Genomic DNA, 25,251 nt, shown 5'->3' with positions numbered 1-25,251 from the left:
ATCGAAATGACAGATATTAGTGTTGAATTCATAGTTTTCGAATTATTAGTTTTTATGATGTTCAAGTTCATCCTCACCCCTTAGAGTGGGGTTTGGAGAGGATGACTTCTTAAAAATAATCAGATAAACTAGCTAAGTAGTAACTACTGTAATTAGAGTGAATTAAACACATTAACATATTTTCTCGCGCTTGCGCGGAACTCTGCGTGTTTCTAGTTTTAAATTTTTTAAAGATTTTTCGGGCATCCAAATGTTGTCCCATAGCAGGAATTTTCCATTGAAATTGAAAGGAAGTCCGGTAAATATTACCTTTAATTTTCTGCTGAAAATTTGAATGTACTTGGACCGGTATGGAACCTGTAGTACATGTAAAAGACTTCCTGTGTATATACACAATGTGGGAAATGCATACAGACTAAGAATAAGCCAATTGAATGGAAAAAAATAATAATTTTCGATAAGAGTAGACTTATACTTACATAACACTTGGAGTGAACTTCGACTATGAATGCTAATCAACACATCAAGTCACTTTCTACGTTGTTACAAGACGTTAGGGCCAAACATGTGGTTCTCTAACGACTGATGTTATCCTCGTACATGACAACGCCATGTTCCACAGTGTGTCCCTTCATCTTTCCATCCTACAAGCCTGATCTTTCTCCTGTATGTGAGGGAAGTTTAGAAAGAAAAACGTTTGCAGGAAAATCACTTTTCGTCTGTAAAGAAACACAGGAGATAGTGCAACATTGTTTCCTTCACTCAAACAACCATAAAAATTCATCATTAGAAATATCCGTTGCCTGGCAACACAATGATCTTCACTTTCAACGTCAACCCTTATCTCACTATTAGCAGCATTGAAAGTAGGCCCACTAGTGGGAAATGGTGGGCTAGCCAACTACCAATGTTGACCTTGCGTTGTAACTGGTTGTTTGCCCAGCTTTTGTTAGCAGCTAGGAAATAATTAAAATTGCGGTGGAGAATGTGAGATTAAAACTGTTGAATAAATGACGGCATATTGTTGATTGGCCAACACTCACTTTTCAAACTACGTTGGGTAAATGCATGTTTCAACTTCATATCTACAATTCCCGATTTCCAACCATGCCGACCAGTATCATACGTAGGCTCTACCAAGTGTACTGTTACAGAAATGAGGGATTTATCTGTTTTTTTTTTTTTTATTTTTATTTCTTTGCGCAACTCTTTCGAATACCTTGATTTTCGTTTTCAATTAGACGAATTTAACTCTATAAATGTATATCTTTTACGTAATTGTTAGGCTTACACTGGTGAGTCTTATACGATTTTAATATTAGTACGCCCCTACGTCTGTCCGTTTCTTTATACCCTAACAATGGAATGAAAGATTTTGAATTTTTTTTAACTTTTTTGTAATAGACAGAGCGACTATCTCGGCCGAGTTAGTTAATAAAGAGTCCGTTAGCATCTTCCGGTAACGGCGAATTTAACGGAACCTCTCTATGTCGTATATCCCATATACGGAAATATGTGTTGAACTTCGGTTTACTTTCTTTCGGTTAAAAGGTAAGGCTCTTTTTTTTTTTTTTTTTTTTAGAATAAAAGTGTTCTCGAGATTAACATAGCGTCTATTTTTTTTTTTTTTTTTTGGTAAAACCTCAAAAAATATCAGTGACGTTAAAACCTCACATAATGGGCGGCACTGTGGCTGAATGGTAGGGCGGTTACCTCTGGTGCATGGAGTCCCTGGTTCATTCTCCTGCCAAGTAAGTTTGTAGTGAAAAACATCGTGTCAGTGAATTTTCTCGGTATACTCCCGTTTCTTGAACATTCTCATTCCACCAAATTCTTCCATCACCATTCATTTTGCTTAATCATCGTCTCCCTTAACCTAAAGAGCATAATTATGATACGTTAAACTGCAATATTTCATTTCGTTTCATTTTTCAAAACCTCATACTTCACGTATAAGACTGTGTATAGAGTATGGAGGGTATTTAAAGCGTATAAGTACTGTTGTTTGGCATCAGTTTAAATTCAAATATAATAATCTTTGTTAAATATCTAAAATAAATATTGATGAGATTGAAATCCCACATACTTGGAAATGAAAGCGTATATAATTATCACCGATTCAACTACCAGTATAGATTAATTCATACATGTAAGTTCCAAGTGATGCACTTTGCTGTACTCACTATAGTTTATTATTTCTTCCAAACGCCTTACTTTAACAAATTGACTTTCCGCAAGTAAATTGAGTGTTAGAGCAGGCAATCCAAAACTCTGAGTTCTCAAAATTAGAACAAGCCTCTTGGTGAAACATGACGACAATATTCTGATATTAAGTAAAAATACACACTTGTGCCTTTTTGGTTTCCATTAACAGTGGTTATATGAGTTTTTTAACACCTTCTCCAAGGCTTGTATTCGAAGCACACTTAAAAAGGGAGAGAAAAAAATGAATTTTCCCTGGAATTAGTCCAAGTTAAACATAGCTGTTTTATGGTCTGTATTCAGAGAGAAAATTTTTCAGAAGAATTATCTGAATTTATGACAAAAGAACCAGATTTGGCATCTGTGCAATTTGGCAGGTTCTCACAAAATGGGCGGAAATTTTCAAAAAGGGGAGAGAATATAAAGTGTAAAAAGACATTTTTCAGCTTTTTAAACAGAAACGACAAACTGAACAGCGTTATTAATTTCTGGGCTACAAATACCCTGTTAGACGCCTCAACGTTTTCCAGGTTTCTTTTCTTTTTCTTTAACTCTGTGTATTCACGATTTCTTTAAGTTAAACCTGTAATCTTTGTCTATGAGCTTGGTTTGTATGATATAATACGTACAGCACAGTATCTTGATCCAGTTGTTACAAATTTAGATTTAAAGACAAGTAATCTACATGCACACAGATTTTGTCTCGACATTGCCAATTTCACGACAGAAAAGATAAATAAAACATTAAACAGGTAATTTTCGTTTCGTGTTGTAAAATTGCTATAAACTTTCGACCTATGGAAATTGAATATCGAAACCGAAAGTAGTGGATCTACACATTCCAGCTACAATAGAGTAATAATATGAAAGATGGGACATGTTTATCAGACGCTGAATTAATATTGTAATATTTGTGTGGGTAGAGACAATGACAGTCCGAGATTCTAGCTCTTCATCTAATTTATTTTACAAAATATTACAAAATAGTCTTTGTGTCTACAAAGTTAATATATTTAATCTTCCTTATGACCACAGAGGTGAAGAAAGGAAATGTTTTATACAGGAACCCCTTTAGCTCATACCAGAATCCAGGGCGCCTTGCAGCGACTTCAGGATAAGGTCCTTTTGGAGAACCTGCTTTTTCTCTGGGCAGCCTTGTGAGATTCGATTTGTGGTTAGGAATCCCCTTTGCGCAAGGCAGAGTTCAGAGAGTTTAGGCAAGGTAGCACACCGTATAGGGTGACCTCCGGAGCAGGTGTAGGTTAAGTGGTCAGTGGTCAACTGATTCCTCCGTCTTCTTTTGGTCCACTTTTATAGGCCATTTCTGGGTGGCTCGTTCCTCTTCGGTCCCCGTCGTGCTGTTCTTCATGTTTTCCTGGTTTTGTGTATTGTCTGCTACTCTGATGCTTATAAACAATAGCACGTGTTGCTTGAATAACATGTGCTCACGCTCTAAGGTGGGAATCCTTACAATATAAAGAAACAATTTCTCGCTACATCTCACAGATATTTCTACAGATTCTGAATCTATACATTAAAGGAGTTTGTCGCTTCCCATTAGGCTATTTTCGTTCTATGGGAATCAATAATAGAAGACGCGGAAGTAATAGTAGATTTCTATCATTTCCGTTTGCAGCAAACGAGTTATAATGATGGAGATAGAACCGATTCTTGTGTTACTAAGTCATATGAAAAAAAAAAGAACTTTTCTCACTATCTGTTACCGTTTTTCCGTTACAACTATTAGTCCTGAAATCGGAATCATCACATCGGTTTCAGTAGGAGAACATAAGACTGAGATGAAATGTATGCTTAGTATCTGGATCCACACCGGAAAACCGTTTGTCAATTCTTATAATTTTTGTTGTTGTTGCAATATAGACCTATTATTTATTACATTTAGTATGTACGTTATTTCGTTCGTACTATGTATTTTGTGTTAAATATATAAGGCTTAAAGTATTGAAACATAGGTCTATAGGATAAAAAAGAAAAACTCACTAAGTTTCAACTACAAGTACTGCGAGTGCTCAATATGTTTTCTTTAAGTAACAAGGTAATCCAACTTTACTCACTTTACAGCCGCTCGGATCAGAATTCCTTAGAGCATCAAGAATACTTGGACTTCATTTTAACCAATTTCATAAAAAGGAGGTGCTTATCAATTCAATATATAGGAAGACAAGAAACCAAGACGATGGAGCCCGAGGAGGAACGAACCACCAGGAGACCATCTATAAAAGCGTAGCCTGAGAGGGAACCAGCTATCAGATTGACCGCTGATCAAATAATAAACACCCGCTTCTGAGATCGTCTTGGACTAAGGAGTTTACCTTTACCTAAACCCGAGATCGCATTGGACTAGGGAGTCCTAACTACAACCAAACCTCGTGAAGCTGCTTTGGTCTGAGGAGGTTTCCCCCCAAGACTCACCTTATATTAAAAAAAAAAAAAAAAAACTGCAGGTGCTTTGGAGGCTGCTTTGAGTAAAAGGGGCACCGTGCAAAACACCTTTCCCCTTCATCTTGGTCGCTTGCAAGGACAGACTTAATTAAATTGCTCTTTGTAAATTCAAAGATATTTTTATTTAAATTTGTAATAAAATTGGTGAAGGGAAATGTCCGGACCGTTATTGACTCTATCTCACAGACATTACAATATACAGTATATAGTGTATGATCACTCAAAACTTCGGCAAAGGTGCACCGAGTCTGATGCTTCTTTTTGTTTTCTTCAATCTTGTCAAAAAGTACGCATCAGAATTTAGTAACTTTCACTATTTTTGTTCAGCTTGATGTGATCTATCGCTTAATGCAGGTCTTATCTTTGGAGAATATTTTAGTAAATTCAAATTCAAAAGTTGGAGATAATATAGGCTCAATATCATTAACTATGATATTGTATTGTATTGTCCTCTTGCTTGTGTCATAACGAAGAGTGTAATACGAAGGGTACGTGTATTTCAGAAAACAGTTTCGCCTTAATAAGCGGTATAGTACTCGTAGAGCATTCTTTTTTAATATTTAGAAAGAAATTTGTTTTCCTCATTTCTTTTTCATATACTACACATGTGGGTTTACATTTATTTTGTCCAGCCCAGTGAGAACTATCAATTGATATAATGTCTCATCTTTGAGCAATTTGTCCATTAAGTGCTATAATATTGTAGAATTTCGGTGCTTTGTATGAAAACAATACATTCTTAAATCCACACTGCATCTATTGGATGCCTCTTCTTAAGGGTAACGCAGAACTACTACCAGTAACGCATCTACTACTTGCAATTAAAAAAAAAGTGGGGGAAAGGATAGAACATAGCTTTTAAGGAGATTTGAAAATTTAAGCTTGATCTTTTGACATTGGTTAATTTATTTACATTTAAATTATAATATGCTAAGTTTTAATTAACCTTCAATTTAGCAACCTTAATTTAAGACCGAAAAGTTTAGCTGTGTTTTTTCCTGATATGTATATACAGATATTCTTGAGTTTGATTTGAAAATGGCAGAAAACCATTCTTTATTTTGAAACTGTCCTCCTGCACATATATTCTTCTCAGCAGCTTTATCTCCCAACGGACGACGAGAAAGACCAAAGAAGAAAAGGAAGAAAAAGAAGGGGGACAAAGATTCCCTGGAGGAGTAGATCTCTTCCAGAAATCTAATTAGCAGAAATGCCCCGGACGTAGATCGCTAATGCGTCTTGTCCTCTCTCTCTCTCTCTCTATTTTTTTTCAACTTTCAGCGTTCTGGACACGGAATAAAATTTTCTGAGTCAGAGGACAGGAAACAACGACAAAACTTCTCGAGTAAGATAAAAAATAAAAGAAACGAAAAAAGTAAAAACGACAAGCTCTTCCCTGTTGAAATATTATATTTCCAGGACGGATAAGATAACATGATGCCATTCTTAATTCACAAATCTATAAATCGCAGTGGTCCTTTATATTCCATCACTCTTGGAAACGAGATAGTGTATTGTGGAGAACGGCCGAAACTGTGAGAGTTTATCTCGCATGATGGTGTATACATCCACCAGCTGCACCAGATTTAAGTTCTGGTATTGGTTCGGAACCCACATTTAATACTAGGACTCATTCTTCATAACCTCATAATACTAGGTCTCATTCTTCATAACCTCATAATACTAGGTCTCATTCTTCATAACCTCATAATACTAGGTTTCATTCTTCATAACCCCATAATACTAGGTTTCATTCTTCATAACCTTATAATACTAGGTCTCATTCTTCATAACCTCATAATACTAGATCTCACAACAAAAACTCAAAGAACTAAATAATACGTAATTGTTAAAAAAAAAAAAAAAAAAAAAAACATGGTTTTGGCTTTCTTAATGTCCAAGCACACGTTTAATTGCTATTTATTAAACAGTATGTATTACTCTTTTTAAAAATACACAGTGAATTGATTTAGACTTTTGGTTCTGCATAATTTAGGAACCAGAAGACTGTTCACTATAATATTTTACATTCTTATATAGCACGTAAAGACCCATCAGCATACCAAGTTTGATTCAGATTGGATAAGTTCGGTGTATCTTCCTTTTCTCCCTATATCTATCTCTCTTTCCTGTTGTCCGAAATATGTCTCAAAAATTTACCATCCATAATTTGCGAACCGAAAGTTTGCACAATATAAAATTTTACAGGTTTACATAGCAGGCCAAGGTCTACTTTCATACCAAGTTTGGTCAGTTCGGTCGATTGAACTCGTACAATGTCTTTCTTTCTTTCTTTCTCTCTCTCTCTCTCTCTCTCTCTCTCTCTCTATATATATATATATATATATATATATATATATATATATATATATATATATATATATATATATATATATATATATATATATATATATATATATATATATAGGTAGATAGATAGATAGATAGATAGATATAGATATATATATAGATATAGATATAGATATGGATATAGATATATAGATAGATATAAAAGGATGATTTCTGACACCGAAATAAGAAAACAATGTCCTATGAACATATAGTATATTGAGGATATTGACAGACTTAGCGAAGGCCGAAAGCGTGGGAACAGTAATTTCAAGGCAATAGATATTGAAAACCAATAAGCTTGGAGACGGCAGTTTATGAAATCTAAAGCTGACACTGGTGTTCAATACGTAGTTGCTCGGTTCACACACACAAGTGGCACTTGTGCTCAAGACGCCACAGTACATGAACACGGTCATTGTGCTACGAATGTTGAATAGGAGAAATGACAGTGCTCGAGTAGGACATGGTGCGTTATTCAAACCGTGAACAGACCGACATGCTATCCATGTACGGTCGTGCAGATGGCAATAGGCATGGAGCAACTCGACTCTATCAGAAGAGTTTTCCTAACAGACACCAAACAGTAATTTATCGGGCGTGTGTGAAACAGGGACCGTACTACCTGCCCATGTGGATACTGGTCGACTTGTCGTGTTCGAACACCTATTATGGACGAAAATCTGTTAGAAGGTGTGGACAATGAACAAGGTACAAGGGAGCTTAGCCGTGAAATGCATGTGTGTCACATGAAAATGCCTTGTACCCATACCACTTGCAATGGGTATAAGGACTGACAGAAGCGAATTTTCAACCACTATGAAGCATTATGCAAGTGGTTCATTCAATAGACCACTACCATCACTCTCTTTTAAGCATCAGTACTGTTCACTGACGAGGCACATTTGGATTGGATGGTATCGTTAACATGCATAATACACACACGCAAGTAGATGCACGTCCCCACGATACAGTTGTCACTCATTGTCAATACAAATTTGAGTCAATATATGGTGTGGTACCGGACCCGTGATCAACTGATTGGCTCATACAAGACTGAATGGAGCACAATACTTTACCCGAATTACTGCAAAACGTTTCCCTAGCGATTCATCGTAAAGCTCCCGCGCGTTTCAGCTGAATGTCTGCCAGTGATTGAACAGCAATTTCCCAAGACGATGGATATGGCGTAGCGGTCCAATACATTGGTCTGCCCGGTCTCCGGATCTGTATCAATTGTATTTGTATTTGTGGAAACGCATTAAAATATGGTGTATGCTACTCCTGTCAACGATTTGGAACAGCGTATCCATAACTTCCGTGCAACTATTCGCCATGTCCCAGGTATATTTGAATGGTTCGCCAATCCATAATCCGGCGTTGACATGCATGCATTTGCTGTAAATGGCTAACACTTTGAACATCTCCTGTGATGTGTCTGATGAACATACGTTTGTGGCTTTGGCTACCTCACATTGGTATCTACCGTTTCTAAAGTGCTGTTCCTACGCTTGCTCTCGCTAACTCTGCCAATATGTTCAATATGATACGTTTATATGACCTTTTTACTTATATCAGTGTCAGGAATCACCTCAGGGATAACTGATATATATGTATATATATATATATATATATATATATATATATATATATATATATATATATATATATATATATATATATATATAATGTCCTAGATTCTTCAAGAAAAACAAGTAAAGAACAAAAATATATAAATATTTATAAATACGAAATAATATGAACCTGTTATATGACCATGGTGAGGACTACGCCAAGGCAAGATAGGTTCCGTCCTAGTCTGTCATCGGCGTGGTTCCATCGACATGTAATTAATAACCACGAATATCCAGTGACTAGCGCGCGTTCCTTTGGTGGACATGGTTCTGCGTTTGGTGAAGGAACTTTGAAATTTGAACATATTAAGTCTGGATTCTACCTTAGACAGCAGGTCCACTTAGCGTTGTTGCTGAAAAGCGATGCTAAACTACAACAAACATCGTAAATATTACTCAGGTTCCATATTTTATAAAGCTAAAATAGTCAATGTAGAAAACTACTCGACACAGAAGAAAACTAGCAATGTATAGTAATGTATCTTTCCTATTTTTTTAAATGCAATTTCATTCCCATCAATAGATGGGCGAGCCACAGAAGGTAACACCTTCTCTTGGACCAGTGACATCAATTTATTTATTTATTTAACAATCACCAGATACAGCTCAGAGGCCATTTTACACTGGATATCCAACAACAACAATAACAATGGAAAGGATTTGGCCAGGGCCTGTTTAGTAGGTACCATCCCGGCATTTGCCTGATAGGACTAAGGGAAACCCTGGAAAACCTCAGTCAGGGATGGTCGACAGCGGGATTCGAACCCACGACCTCCCGAATGCGAAGCCAACGCTCTACCACTTGAGCTACTTCGCTCGGTGTAGTGTAGTATAAAGGTATTAGGAGTGGGTATCAGGATTTATTTATTTATTGCCATTAATACATAGGAATGCGATGAGGTGATGGTAGCAATGAAGTTAACATAAGGACGCATGATGTTACCTGAGACAAGGATTTTAGTCTTCTGCTCTGTTTCCTAATTGTTGCACCGTTTCTTTTAATATATGTGACAGAAGAGGGTTGTTTTGATTTCTCATGGAAGAACTGTTCCTTATTCTTTTAACTCAACATTACATCTTTGGTGCACCGACCGCATCCGAACCCCACTCGGAGAAGATCGAAGCTCTTTATAAATGATATACTTTGTGTTTTGTCTGCATCAGGCGTGCACTTACGGAGGATCTACTCCGACCACATCTACTTCCATCTTTCGACTTTGAACCTCCCTAAATATAAAATTTTGAGCGCACTCCAGCATTGTATCATGAAGATATTTAAAGTTTATGTATTAGAGGTGCACAGAATATCTTCCATATTCATTCACACTCATCACACGTCTTAGGTACAGAGGATGAAGCCTTAAACACTTAACCTTGATCTGCATTCCCAAGTCAGGAATAGGTACGTAAAGTTACCTTAGGTTCCTTTCAGCTTTCTTCTAATCAAAGCCCAGAGAACAAATCGTTTAGTTCAAAAATTCAAAAGGTACTCACTTTCCTGGTGACTCCGTCCTGAAAAGAAAGAGAAACAGTCAGTTAAATATAAACAATATGTTACTGCATGTTAATATACATAAGGGTTTTAATACTTCTGACAACATTGTTTTTCTGCCCATTGCTTTATATGGGAAAATATTTTCCCTGTTGTAGTTTCTCTTCAGTGAACAAGCATTTTAACAGTTTGATTTTACTAAGTTTCGAAAACGAAGACACTTTGAGGTATCATATTTTATGATTAATATATATGTATCGACATAGCGAAATAATGGCATAGCGAAAAAATATAATTAACACAAGTAACTTTATGGAAATATTTTATTTAATTTGTGCTGACTCCCCAAAACCAACGACTGCAATGCTAACCACTTAGCCACGACAAAATTCGTACTTACACGTGTATATATGAAGACCTCGAGGGAAAATAAGGATATCCCACACTGGCATGATTTTGAGATACAAGGCTCTGAATGTTTGGGTACGTATAGTGACACTATTAAGAAACCTGTAAGGAATTGGCCATATCTCTATTATCTGTTGACCAAACTCGGTAATTCTTGGAGGGATAACAAATCCATCGGCGTCAAGCAGCATAGGTTGTTTCGCTCATTTTTCACGATTTTGAGGGCTATCATTAGTTTACCCCGAGTTCTTAGTAAAATAGCATTAGACATTTTACCCGGAAGCAATAGACATAATAAAATTTTTATGATCTTAGTAACAAATAGCAGGAGAAAAATATCGAAAGAAGGGACATGCATCAATTTACATATTTGATTGACCTGAACAAAACGAGATGGGTAAGTGTTAGTGTAGCCCACGAGATGAGATGAGATGAAAAATAATATTTTCTTTTCTCGTCTCGTAAAGTTTCGTTAAATTCTCGTCTCGCCTCAATTCTTCAAGAATCATTTCTCGTCTCGTCTGGATTATTGTTACGATTTCATTGTCTCGTCTGAATTCTTGTTAAGCTTTCATTGTCTCATCTGGATTCTTGTTAAGCTTTCATTCTCTCGTCTGGATTCTTAAGCTTTCACTGTCTCGTCTGGATAATTGTTAAGCTTTCACTGTCTCGTCTGGATTTTTATTAAGCTTTCATTGTCTCGTTTGGATTCTTGTTAAGCTTTCACTGTCTCGTCTGGATTTTTATTAAGCTTTCATTGTCTCATCTGGATTCTTGTTAAGCTTTCATTCTCTCGTCTGGATTCTTAAGCTTTCACTGTCTCGTCTGGATAATTGTTAAGCTTTCACTGTCTCGTCTGGATTTTTGTTAAGCTTTCACTGCCTCGTCTGGATTCTTGTTAAGCTTTCACTGTCTCGTCTGGATTCTTGTTAAGCTTTCATTGTCTCGTCTCCAATTTTCTTTTGTCTCTTTTGTAAATTTCTGTTTAAAAATTATGCCCTGATCTTCATCTTAATTTCATCTAGAAGTTTCCAGAATCCGGCCGTGTCACGGGATGTCCATGAAGGGTATGATACTTGCATAATATGATAAATTTATATGATATTTATTATTGAAGTATATTCTGTAATGACTTACGTATATTTAAACGTTGATAAAGGCTCTTCATTGTGTTCGTACAATCACTTTATCGATTTCTAGTTTTTTTCTATGAATCATGTAGCACAGCGATTGAGACCTAAGACTTGGGTGAACTAGTGTTGCCAAGAGTCGAGAAATTTCTCGTTTTGTCTCGAAATTAAAAATGCACTTCATATCTCGTTTGTTGCCAATAATAACTGTTATCTTTATGCTGCTGGAACAGTACTTTTATTAATTCATGTACTGTTATGGATACATTGTTATGTCACAGATGGCATCTATTGCTGTTTGAAACATATGCAATACTAGTAACATGAATTTTACTCTGTTTAATGTCCTATGCACTAAAGGAGACGAAAGATTAATGAGTTGTGAAAAAGTTTTTCGACTAACTATATTAGAGGGGTACTGAAATTTTTTTATATAACACACGGGCATGATATTTTTCACTACAAATTTACATAGCCTAAAATGGAACTACGGACCAATTTAATTAAGCCATCATGACCTTTAAAGACGAAACCTCAGGGAATGAATAGAATCCATGTTTTATTTTCTTTCTTCTTGTAAGCTGGGGAGGTTTCTCACTTGTTCTCAATTATGACTAACTTGTTGTAACTTAAAAATGCGTCAATCTTCGCTTCCAGTACATCTTACTTTTTGTTGAGCTTGCATTTCAGACCTCAGCAGTAGAGCGCTTGCCTCTGGTGTGTGAAGTCCCTGGTTCGATTTCTGCCTAAGTAATTTTGTGCTGGACAACATCCTGTCCGTGGGTTTTCTCGGGGTACTCTGGTTTCATCCCACATTCTCATTCCACCAATTTTTCCATAATCATTCACTTGTCTTAATTATCCATTTCCCTTAGCCTAACGGCCATAATCGTCGAACGTTAAACTGAAATATCTCATTTCATTTCAGATCTTATCTCGTCTTGTTCCAGTGACACACACTACGGACTCCAAATCTATGAAACAAGCAAAAGGCATTGCTCGATTTTTTAATCAATTCTGCATAAATAGCAAAAAACATTGCTCGATTTTTTAATCAATTCTGCATAAATAGCAAAAAGCATTGCTCGATTTTTAATCAATTCTGCATAAATAGCGAAAAGCATTGCTCGATTTTTTAATCAATTCTGCATAAATAGCAAAAAGCATTGCTCGATTTTTTTTAAACAATTCTGCATAAATTGTGCACTGAGAAAGGAACTGCAATGTAAAATGTTGCAAAATCAATGAATTGTCACACTCAAGTGTCAGGAAAGGACATTAAGATATTAATGATGTACAAAGAAAAGACAGCTACCAAGAGGAATTACCTCACCAAAATTTGATGAGAAAGTTATTTATCGCTGACGACGAAAGAGACATCTCTGAATTAACGATACAGCCAAGGAAGGTAAGTACTTCAAAATAACTCTACAACAAATGAAGTCAGTATACTCACAATCCTGCTCGCCCCATCTCATTATATCAAGAAGGAGAAAAGAAAGAAAACTCCCAAGCGTATAATTTGAGAAGATAAACCACGCTTTAAGTTTTATGATATCTTAATTGCAGTAAAAGCCATCTTGATATGTTGTAATGGATAATGAAACATACATAAAGTTTTACACATGAGTATATTGATTTGTCCCAGTTTTAGGAAACAATGAAAGAGGAAGTGATTATGACTGAAACAACTCGGATATTGAAACCTAACGCAAAAGTTCTAGTGTGACAAACTATTTACTCGCGTAGTCTTTAAACTTTGACTCTCTATGAGACAGGAAGAGATTATTGGAGAAGACTTTCACAGAAATGAGTGAAGAACTCTTGGTTACATGTCGTAAACATACAAGAGCCCTTTGGAAAGTAACCTCCGATTGGTTAAAAAAGAAACACCAAAGTAAATAGAAAGAGTTGAGTTGATTTTGAGTTTAACGTCGCGTTCAGCAGTGAGGCTATATGAGACGTGAACCTACTGATTAACGTGGAATCTGAACCACATGAGCTCCCACCGGGAATCGAACCCGGGAAAACTATTTATTTGCTCTATTTCTCAACATACTTTCCATAAACATTCAAACACTTATCGCATCTCAGCACTAGCTTAGAAATTCCATCAACATAAAAAATCTCCCGCCTGTGCCTTGAGCCATCCTGTGACTGCCTCTTTCAGATCCTAATCATCACCAAAGTGCCGAGATCCAAGCCACTTCTTCATACGTATGCATGAAAAAATGATAATATCACAACTTCTGGAAATTCGGCGGAAAGCTTCGAGATTGTGAAACGTCGATTTTAACGAATTTTTCCATCAATTTTCTGAACGAGTTCATCAGTGACTATTGATGGCCTGCCACTCCTCTCTTCGTCGTGAATGTTTGTTCGTCCACTTTTAAATGAACGAACCCATTCACGAACAACTTTTTCACTCATCACACTTGGTCCATGCACGACACAAATTTCCTATAAGTAGCTGCTTGGGGCGAGATTTTCTATTGCAGCACATATTTTGAGACGCTACAAAATTGGAACTAGTGATCAGACAAGCTTCCCTCTACCACGGTTGGATGCAGACTGATCTACTACCGAATACTTCCGTGCAAAGATCGTAGCGCTGCCCCCACTACTTTTACGCCCAGTGACCAATTGGAAGTAACTTTCCGAGCGCGCGTCGTAAATTAACCACCATTATTCTGGTGAGATTTGGCACCAATCCATTACGTCACTGCCATGGCCTAACTGCTCTAACTCGAATAAGGGCACTGATCCTTCTTTGAACATGTGCCTTCAGGTTCAATTTCCGTAGGAGTTCATATTGTAAAACTTTGTCCCATATAGGTTATAGGTAGAGCGTTAATAAAAAGAGTGTCTGGAATCGACTCCCACTACCGGCTTTTAGTATAAAAATTCCACTATAAAAGTATTTTTACAAAATACTGTATAAATAATCTCTCTAAGTATGCAAGGTTAGTTATAGGTAGTATGGTCGCAGACAGGATTTCTAAGAGCAACGAAGCAGGCTAAGCAGAGTGGAGTTAGGGACCCTATGCTCCGAAGCAAGCAGAAGGAAGGTTAAGTGGCCAACAGAGCCCCGAAGCAGGCTAAGCGGATGAGGTTAGGATTCCCAGATAGATCCCCGAAGCAGGCTAAGCCAGGAGATAGGATAGGCGTAGTCCCGAAGAAGACTAGAGGCCCTGAGGTTAGGTTACTCCTAATGTTCCGAACCAAACAATAGGAGGGACACCAGAAAACTGGTACCGAATTGTCTATGTCCAGACAATTTATAGGGTTCCTTGGGTGGCGGTGGCGCTGCTGCTTAGTTGACATCATCTGCTCCGTGAGAGGAGTCAAAAGCCCGTCGTCTGCAAGTGATAGTATATCCCTCTAGTGTGTGGAATCCTCTTGCTAAACCACGTGGTGGTGATCGTAAACACTGGCGTGTGGAATTGTTTATACACTACATCACGTGGGACATTACAATATAGTTCGAACCTCACCTTAAGTTGCGGGTTCACGATTCGTATAGCCTCGGTTATGAAAGTGATATTAACTTCAAGCCAACATCTAACAAGGTTGGCCAACATAACACATCAATAAGTAAATAATTTTTATGGAAAAAAGCACATGTCGAAATGATGTACCGCGCTAACGAAAACGTTATCTGATTTCATATTGTCTAAATCCTATTTTCTTCGCCGCTGACGTATAATAGAGATATAAACACCAATGCAGCTTGAAACAAATCTTGTACATTTACTGCTTGGAGCAACATAGTTCTAAGCGCAAATATATTATATTGTACTTTATTGTAACCAGTAATGCCAACTTGAAACATTAAAAAATTCCACCTCTAAAGATAGAAATTCCCATTTTGCTCTTAAATTTCCCACGCGCTATACTAATTACAAAATTTTCAAATTTTATAAAATATGAATCTTAAAATTACTGTATGTCACGTATGTCACTTACTTACTTCAATAGTTTGGAGAATTATTCGTAAAGTCGATCTTCTGAACTTCTAATAAGTATTTTCCTTCATTAAAAGAAATTATTGAAATTGTTAATAAAAACAAATAACGTTTTGTTATCAGTATTTTAGTATTTTCATCACAATTTTATGTAGTGGAACTACACAAACTTGACTGTTCAGTTATTTCAAGTGGGGCGCTTTAGAAATTAGCCGTTTGTCGTTTGGTAATTTACTTTTCTCGGTTCATAATTTTGTTTCTTAATTCTAGAGCACAATTTAAGTTTCTTGGTGCTTATTTATTCAGACTAACGAGTTCCTGCACTAGCATGCACTTTCCAACAACAAAATTTGACAATTACTACAGATTACACGTTTATTCATACGTCATTAGTCAACACAGAGAATTTTGTCGAAGTCGATAAAATAAATATATGAAAAAATCCCATATATGCTATCAATTTTGACGAAAATGCCCTTTATTCCTATTCGAAAAATCAATGTTAAAAATCCCACAAAATGGGATTTTTTCCCACGAGTTGGCATCACTGCTTGTAACATCTGTCCTAATTAACTTGTCATTGTTCAGTGTCGCAAATATCCTTCTTAATCTTGAAGGAATAGTCCAATGAGATATATATTTTGTCATTTCAGTAACATAGTTAACTTTTAACATACAGTAGTACCACTTCGAGAAGGTGAATACGTTGAACTGGAAGAACACAGTGCTAAGCACGTTATATTTATGATAATAATATATTTAAGCACGTTAATTTTTCAAAAAAGAACTTACAACTTAAAACTTACTAACAAAATTTACATAGGAGAAACAAAGAAGAAGATGGAAGAAAGGATAAAACAGCACAAGGATAATGTAAGATTAAAAATGGATAATAATGCGATATATAAGCATCAAAAAGAAACAAACCACAGAATAGGGTGGGAAGGAGCGGAGGTCATAGAAGTAGGGAAGAGAACTTTGGTGAGAAAATGGAAAGAAACCAGGGAGATTATGAAGGCAGGAGATAGGGTGATGAATTGGAGTGCGGGATTCTCGATAAATAAGGAGTGGGAGAAGATTCTGCTTGAAGAAGGAATGATAAGGAAGAAGAAAGAAAGAGGAAAAACTAACAAGGAAATAAGGATAATTAGAGGACAGGATGTATTTAGCGAAAAAAGTAAACTTTTAATTGGACACGTGTGCAGCTAAAAAGTGAAAGTGAAAACCAGACAAGTGTTACTTTTTAATGAAGGGGCGGAGCCTAATTAAAAGTTGATCTCCGGAGAATATATAAGAGGTGACCAACTCCCAAACAGCCAGAAGGAGTGAAAGTCTGATGAAGAGACAGTTATTGTGTCGAAACTGTTACGTGTTACTGCTTTTTACATATTATCACATAGCCTTGCTCAGTGTGTTATTGTGTTTTAGTACAAAATGGAAACAAGGCCTGACAGAATAGTTTAAGATATGTTCCAGTAGATTCAAGTTCATTTTCTTCCAACAATTCTTCTTCACTAGTATGAGAAACATATCCTTCTTCACTACTGCGAAATAAATATGCAATATCACTTTCTTTATCTATATAATGCATTATTTCTCGAACGCTTTCTCACACTACTTGTAATAACATTAACTTCCACCATGTTGCTCCGATACGTGGCATAGGTTCTTATACTTATGAGGGCAACAAAGGTTTATGGCACTTCTGCTATCTCTTCAAATATCTTGAAACTTCTTACTGACAGTTAAAATTACTACAGATTAAGTCCCACAAGCAACTTTTAGTTCATTTTTGGCCGAAGTGTGGTATAATACTATCTTGCCCCAAACTTTTCAATTTGAACTTCAATTTTTGCATTGTATAGGCTACATTGTAATAAACCAATCTTATTCATCTGATGAGTACTGGCTTGCTGCCATTTGTTTTTGGATAACCTTTAATGTTCTGGATTTCTTTTTTGAAAATCCACTTCGAAAAAGGTGAAATTTAATTTTTATCGAGTTGTTTTTTTTTAATTGTCACTTGGTGTAGAAAGCTTGGCGTATGAGGGCTATTTGCTATACAAAATACAATTATTTCATTATTTTTTACAAGTTCAGAATGGAGGATTCAGTGGAGGTCATAAGGTGAAAAGGGTGTGTAATATTTTGTGGAAAAAGATGGAGGGAGGTGCTGTAGTTTATGAATAACTTTGAAACGTATGAACATATTTGTACGATCATGAAGGTAAAAAAGTTTCATTTAATAGTATAAAATAACGGTAGACTTCCAAACTACGCGAATTCAATGCTGAAACTCAAAGCAGTACATCTGCAGTATATCTTCTGGTTGCAATAAAGGGAAAAGTCGAAGATGAAAAAATTCTTGCAGTACTCAATTTGTTTGTATATATATATTTACAAAACTGCCTGTCATTCTATATTACCGATTTCGTCACTATGGGAATCAATATTGAAACCAAAAACGATAGAATTCCACCATTTCCAGTTTGAATAATTGCAAAAATAAATAAATAAATAAAATAAATAAATCGGTGCTTGAACATGCTTTGAACATCTTTAAATCGCTGGTTGAACAGAATAAAACATGAGACAAATACATTGTATCAGCAGTGATGAAAATTTTCCGGAAAATTTTGAAACGGAAAATTTTCTGGAAAATTTTCCGATTCATAAAAACATACTCCACTTAATCCTACATCGTTGTATAGCCGTGGTGTGAGGTGGAAAATTCTCTTCTATATTTTTCCGGAGAAGTTTCCGTTCTTATAATAAATATCAGTGATCAACTAACAGTTCCTCAGTATTCATAAAATTGATTGAAATCATATATATTCCGTTATTAACCGAAATTTCCGTTATTAACAAATACTGTATCAGTGATCAAGTAACAATTTCTCAGTATTCATAAATTGATTAAATTAATGTATAGAAACGTTAAAAATTGTAAGATTGTTTAAAGAACCTGAAAATTTTCATGGGTCAGACAATTTTCAGTACTATGTAGGAATAAGTGAAACAATTTTTCATGAATCGAAGAATTGTCTGTCCTGTACAGTGATGAAAATTTCCCGGAAAATTTTGAAACGGAAAATTTTCCGATTCATAAAGACATACTCCACGTACTCCTATATCGTTGTTTAGCCGTGATGTGAGGTGGAAAATTCTCTTCTATATTTTTCCGGAGAAGTTTCCGTTCTTATAACAAATATCAGTGATCAAATAACAGTTCCTCAGTATTCATAAAATTGATTGAAATCATATATATAAAAATGTTAAAAAAGTGAAAGATCGTTTAAAGAATCTGAAAATTTTCATGGCTCACACAATTTTCAGTACTATGTAGGAACAAGTGAAACAATGTTTCATAAATCGAAATATTTTGTGTCTTGTATGGAAAAATTGAAGAACTTTTTATGAGTCGGAAAAGTTTCATCATTTTGAAGCAAAAAGTAAAACAACTTTTTGTGAATCGGAAAGTTTTATTGCTCTGTAGAAACAAATATAAGGAATTTTCATGAATTGGAAAATTTTCATCACGATGTAGAAACAAGTGAAAACGCTTTACATAATCCGGTCGGTTTTGGATATTATGTATTAGTGGAAAATTAGACAGCAACAAATTATAATATTCCAATTAGATTTTGGGAACCAGAAAATTTTCTAATATTTCAAGTTGGGAAGTAAAAATTTACATAGTGTTTTTTTCTCTCTCTCTATTATATCAACTTATTTATAAATGTTGCAGAATGTAAATCTATAAAAGTAGTAAAGCTATGATAAAACCGTCTTATGCGTATTAAACTGACTAAATCTAATATTGTAAGATCAAAGGTGGATTCTGTGGGAAGAACGCATTGAAGTTTTTGAAACATTCTTGAAATGAAGAATTGTTAGATTTTCACTTCATGAAACGTTTAAAGATAATATTTATTACTATAAATTTAACGGCTAAACAACGATGTAGGAATAAGTGGAGTATGTTTTTGTGAATCGGAAAACATTCATGACTTTTAATAAATTGAAATTTTAAATAATAGAATTGGATATTTGTACTCTACGAACTCATGTTCTCTGCACTTTGCCTACACACACACACAGAGAGAGAGAGAGAGAGAGAGCGAGAGAGGAGTTGAATTGAGTTGATTTTGAGTTTAACGTCCCTTTCAGCAGCGAGACTATATAAGATGGGACCATATGATTAACGTGAAATCCGAACTACATGAGCCCCGCTGGGAATCGAAGCCAGGTCTTCCATGCCAAAGGTGCGTATGCTAACTGCTTAGGAATGAGGGAGCTCGCAGATAAGAGAGAGAGAGAAACATTGTGTAAAATTTACTTCCCAACTTGAAATATTAGAAAATTTTCCGTTCCCGAAAGCTAATTGGAAAATTATAATTTGTTGTTGACTAACTTTCCTCTACAGAAATTCAATTTTGTAGCTGAATGTGCAGTTAAATATAGTGGAAAATTTTCCACCTAACATAACTACATAATATCCCAAATTTTCCGGCTTATGAAAAGTTTTTTCCACTTGTTTCTATCGTGATGAAAATTTTCCGTTCTATGAAAATTCCTTTCATTTGTTTCTACAAAGCAATAAAACTTTCCGATGCACAAAAAGTTGTTTTACTTTTTGCTTCAAAATGATGAAAATTTTCCGACTCATAAAACGTTCTTGAATTTTTCCATATGACAGAAAATATTTCGATTCATGAAAAATGGTTTAACTTGTTCCTACATAGTACTGAAAATTGTGTAAGCGATGAAAATTTTCAGATTCTTTAAACGATCTTTCACATTTTTACATTTCTGTACACGAATTCAACCAATTTTGTGATTGCTGAGGAATTGTTACTTGATTACTGATATTTTTAGAACGGAAAATTCTCCGGAAAAATATAGAGGAAAATTTTTCACCTCACATCACTATGTATCACACACCCTCTTTTTGAAACAAAATAAAATAAAACATGAGGCAAATACATTTATATGATAATCTTAATGGCTGCACATCAAGAGCTTGGTTTCGGGTGGTTCTACACATTCTTGAAACTTCTAAGTTTTAACTTACATATACATTGTATGGATATTTCGAACAAATTTTTCATTCATTGAACACATACGTAATAATCTGTTACCACCTATCAGGTGCTTCCGATCTGCAAAATCGGTAAAACTCCGAATTCTATAATGCACTGACTGTTCCTTAAGCTTGTTTAGAATTGGGTAAGTACCGAATTTTCTATTCATGGATCATATGCGTAATAGACCGTTCATCTGATCGTATGGGTTCCTATGATTATAACCACCATCGCGGTTTTCCCAGTTCTGAAGGTTTCTGAATTTTTAACGACAGGAATTCAACCTTTTTGTTGAAAGAAAAAAACTATGGAATACATTTAAGAAGAGTGGAAATAATGAATCACTGTTTCAATTCACAAGAAAGGTGACAAAACTTATTTTAATAATTAGCGAGGCATTTCTCTTGACAATATATTAACAAGATTGATTCCATACGCAGATGAAATTATTGGATATTATCAGTGTGGATTTAGGGAAATCAATCATCTATCGACCAGATATTTACTATTCAATAAATACTCGAAAAGAAATGGGAATATATTACCCAGTACATCAACCGTTTATTGATTTTAAAAAGGTTTACGACTCGGATAGGAGGGAAGTATTGTACAATTCTTACAGAATTCGGAATACCGAAAAAGCTAGTTAGATTAATTAAAATGTGTTTAAATGAATCCCAAAGTAAAGTCCGAGTAGAAAAATTCTTGTCCATGAGCTTCAACGTCGAGAATGGTCTAAAACAAGGAGATGCGTTATCGTCATTATTATTCAGCATTGTTCCGGAGTACGCTATAAGGAAAATTAAAGATAGCAACCAGGCCCTAGAACTGAATGGTATTCAGCAGGTTATAGCGTATGCCGATGATGTAAATTTAATAGGGGATGATAGGAGAACAATAGAGTTTCAGTGACATTGGTTTAGAAGTAAATGCAGAGAAAAATAAATACATGGAAGTTCACCGGGATCGTAATATGGCAAATTGTGGATGCGTTAAAATATTAAATAATACTTTTGATAAAGTGGATACTTTCAAATATCTAGGATCAATATTACCAGACCAAAATCATATCCACAAAGAAGTTAAACATCGACTGAAATCAGGAAATTCGTGTTATTATTCAGTTCAAAATATTTTGTCGTCGCGAATTCTGTGGAGGAGTTTAAAGCTTAAAATATATAAAACGATAATCATGCCTGTTGTTCTGTATTGTTGTGAAACATGGTCGCTTTCGATGAGGGAAGAACGCAGACACTGAAAGTATTTGAAAATAAAATCCTGAGACGAATATTCGGACACAAGAGGAACGGGAATGGGGGAAACTTCATAATGAAGAACTGCATAATTTATACGGTTTACTAAACATCGTTATGGTCATCAAGTCTAGGAGGCTCAGATGGGCAGGTCATGCAGCCAGAATGGAAGAAGGTAGCAACGCTTTCAAAGTTTTAACTGGAAATCCAACCGGAAAACGTCCATTAGGAAAACCTAGGGGTATATGGAAGGACAATATTAAGATGGATCTCGCAGAAATAGGAATACAAAGTAAAAACTGGATCCAGTTGGCTAAGGATAGAAGTCAGTGGAGAGGTTTTGTGAATTCAGCATTGAACCTTCGGATTCCATAAGTCATAGAGAGAGAGAGAATATATTTAAGTTAAGCACAACAACCATGAGTGAGTGGTTAGTTTTGCACTTCTATCGGGAAGTCCGGGATTCAACCCCGAATTCGAGCATTTTTACAAATGTTTTCCTTAATTCCATCTGTAGAGATAGTGCGTGTACTGTGAATCCTGGCCGACTTCCTTTATCGTTTTTAAATCGTTGTTATAAGGTTTACTAATTACCAGCAGTGACGGATTTGCGAAGGGAGTTAGGGTGGGGATGTCTTACAGATTAAAGTCTGTACCCCAAAATTACAGAATTTCTAAAACAATCGAAATATTTGTTATGTCTTTACTCATAAACTTCAAGCTCTCCTCAAATAAAAATTAGGCATTTTTAGAAAAACTAAACATTAATATGGAAAACCCTCCCAAAATACTTTTCTAAATCCGCCACTGATTATCAGTATAAAATGGTCTTCAAGATTGTATCCGGAAGATTATTTGTGAATACAAACAAAACGAAATATTAGTTATGACTATACTCATAAACTTCAAGCTCCTCCCAAATAAAAATTGGTAAATTTTAGAAAAATCAAACATTAAGCAGAGAAACACCTCCCAAAATACTTTTCTGAATCCGCTACTGATTATTTCTATAAAACTGAATTCAAGGTTGTATCCGGGAGATTATTGCTAAATCATTGCACAGCTACAGTATAACAAAAATGTGGAAGTACGCTCTGAGAGATATACTGACAAATGTACGCTCTGACGGATATATTGAAAAACATAAGTTTAACTTATGTGCTAGAAGCTAGAGTAGGGCTACTAATCATTAGGAAATGAAACACGAATGACTAAAAAGAAATGACGTAGAGAAGAAAAAAATGTCGATAACTCAGAAGTTAAAATAAAGTTAAATATCCTCTACAACTGCCCTCAAATACTACGTACTGTATGTTTACTTTAATTCATAAAACATATGCTCCATCCATCATGATGGTTAATTCCAGAGCGAAACATGGTATTTAGGTCATGAAATCTTATTTAACTTTCGAGTATACTATAACAAAGCCATTCAAATAGAAAAATCATGAAAATGAAAAAAGCCAAAATTTCCAAAATTCTCGTTTTTTCCCCAAAAAAATCCGGCTTTTTATGTGCAAAAAACCATCAATTCAAAAAAGGCGGCTTTTTTGCATTTCTACCAATAACTATACGGTTTGTATTACGATTTGCAATATAGTTAAAGATACTTTACCATTACTGTCACTCTTTGAATAGCCCTGGTGGGCACCTGAACAGACATATACACGAAAGTTTCTTTTCGGAGAGAGGACTACTGTTTTAAAATGAATACTGACGTTATGCAATTACAGATCAAAAAATGCAAGAGGTGGATTCTAACCAGGGACAGCACACACACAAAAGTTGCGCGCTCTGCTACTGAGACACTGCGGCTCGTGAAAAAAGAAATGTAACATCCAAATACAAAATTCATGCATTGCAGCATATTGTTAATAGCAATGAAGATATTTAAATTAGTATATTATTTTAATATTTATTGGATCAAAAGATTTCAGGCAAAAATTTTCTTATAGGCCTTATATCTGGAGAACTGCATATAGTGTAGCCAAACCAAAACTATCACTTAATTCAGTATGATGTGTTGATTGCGTAAAAAATATGAAAACTCGATTTAGGGGCCGTTCAAAAATTTTGTAGCCCCTGATCTAAAAAAAAATCCAATATATTTCATTCAATAAAGAATTTTCTTGTAAGCGTTATATCTGGACAATAATATATAGTGTAGCCAAACCCAAACTATCACTTCATTCAGTATGATCTGCTGATTCCGTAAAAATACGAAACTCGATTTAGGGGTCGTTTAAAAATTTTTTCGCCCCTGATCCATAAAATTCAATATATTTCATTCAATCAAACGTTTTGTTGTTTTTAAAATGTCATTAGTATTTTAATATATTTCTTAATTACTTGTATTCCAATATCTTCTAAAAAAAATTGAATGGTACTGGTTAAAGGAGTTGCAAAAGAGTAAAATAATTAATGTCTAGAATTTACAGCAAACGGTACTTGAATTAAAATATTTACAAGTTCCATAAATCACTCAAATCTATCAGAAGCACAGAACAGTACATACGATCTAAGTTAAACACTGTGTGTTTTCAGTAATGTTCAGTGTGTGTGCGTAAAATGTATCGTAATAGTGTTTCCAAAGTCGTTCAGCAGAGCTCGATGTAAAGCAGTGCTTCAACTACTCTGCCAGGACACATTTTCGAGATTATACGTGCTTCAGACGTAGGCAATACACCTTACAGTTTTAATCAATTTTCTCTAGACAAATAGTCGACATAAAGTACGCTGTTGAGATTCTGAATCCGCCATTTCTTTTATTATCTCTTACCATTTTTGCTCAATGGAGATCAATAGTAGGACCGAAAGTAGTAGTAATTTTCTACCACTTCCGGTTTTACTAGAAAGTTTCGGGTGAAGAGTGCATATTTTTCTAGACGAGGAATCGAGTCCTATAAATCGCCTGTCGCTTTTGTTCTATGGATATCAACTTTAAAACTGGAAATGGTTAAGTTTGAACACTTCTCATTTTAGTAGAACGATAAGTGTGGTTATGGAATCAACTCTTGGAACGCTGAATCAATTCCGAAAAATCTCTTCTCTCTATTTATCTCGTATTCCTGTCTGTTCTGATGCCTGTGAACAGACGAATATATCCGTTCTCAGTGGCGTATTTAGGGGGCTATCGGGCTCAATCCTCCCCCGAAATAAATGTGTTAGATTTTCGCATTCCATGTGCAATAATAATCCTTGTAACCATTTCTAAGAATGTCATTGTCTTCCCATTTTCTTATGCCCTTTGTTCAGAAATAATACTGTATTT

General features: G+C 35.3%; 1 protein-coding gene across 1 annotated transcript in view; it reads right to left on the bottom strand.

Moving 5' to 3' along the window:
* Positions 1–25,251, bottom strand: part of LOC145675126 (adenylate cyclase type 2-like) — a 1,402,841-nt gene that overhangs the window by 946,683 nt on the left and 430,907 nt on the right. The window contains exon 3 of the mRNA XM_081745496.1: positions 10,143–10,160. The gene's annotated coding sequence lies outside the window, so the exon portion shown is untranslated. The remainder of the gene's footprint in view (positions 1–10,142; positions 10,161–25,251) is intronic.

The sequence above is a fragment of the Thermobia domestica genome, chromosome 18 (assembly GCF_964235325.1).
Source record: "Thermobia domestica chromosome 18, izTheDome1.hap1.1, whole genome shotgun sequence".
Taxonomy (NCBI): Eukaryota; Metazoa; Arthropoda; class Insecta; order Zygentoma; family Lepismatidae; genus Thermobia; species Thermobia domestica.
This window is presented reverse-complemented; position numbering and strand designations above follow the sequence as displayed.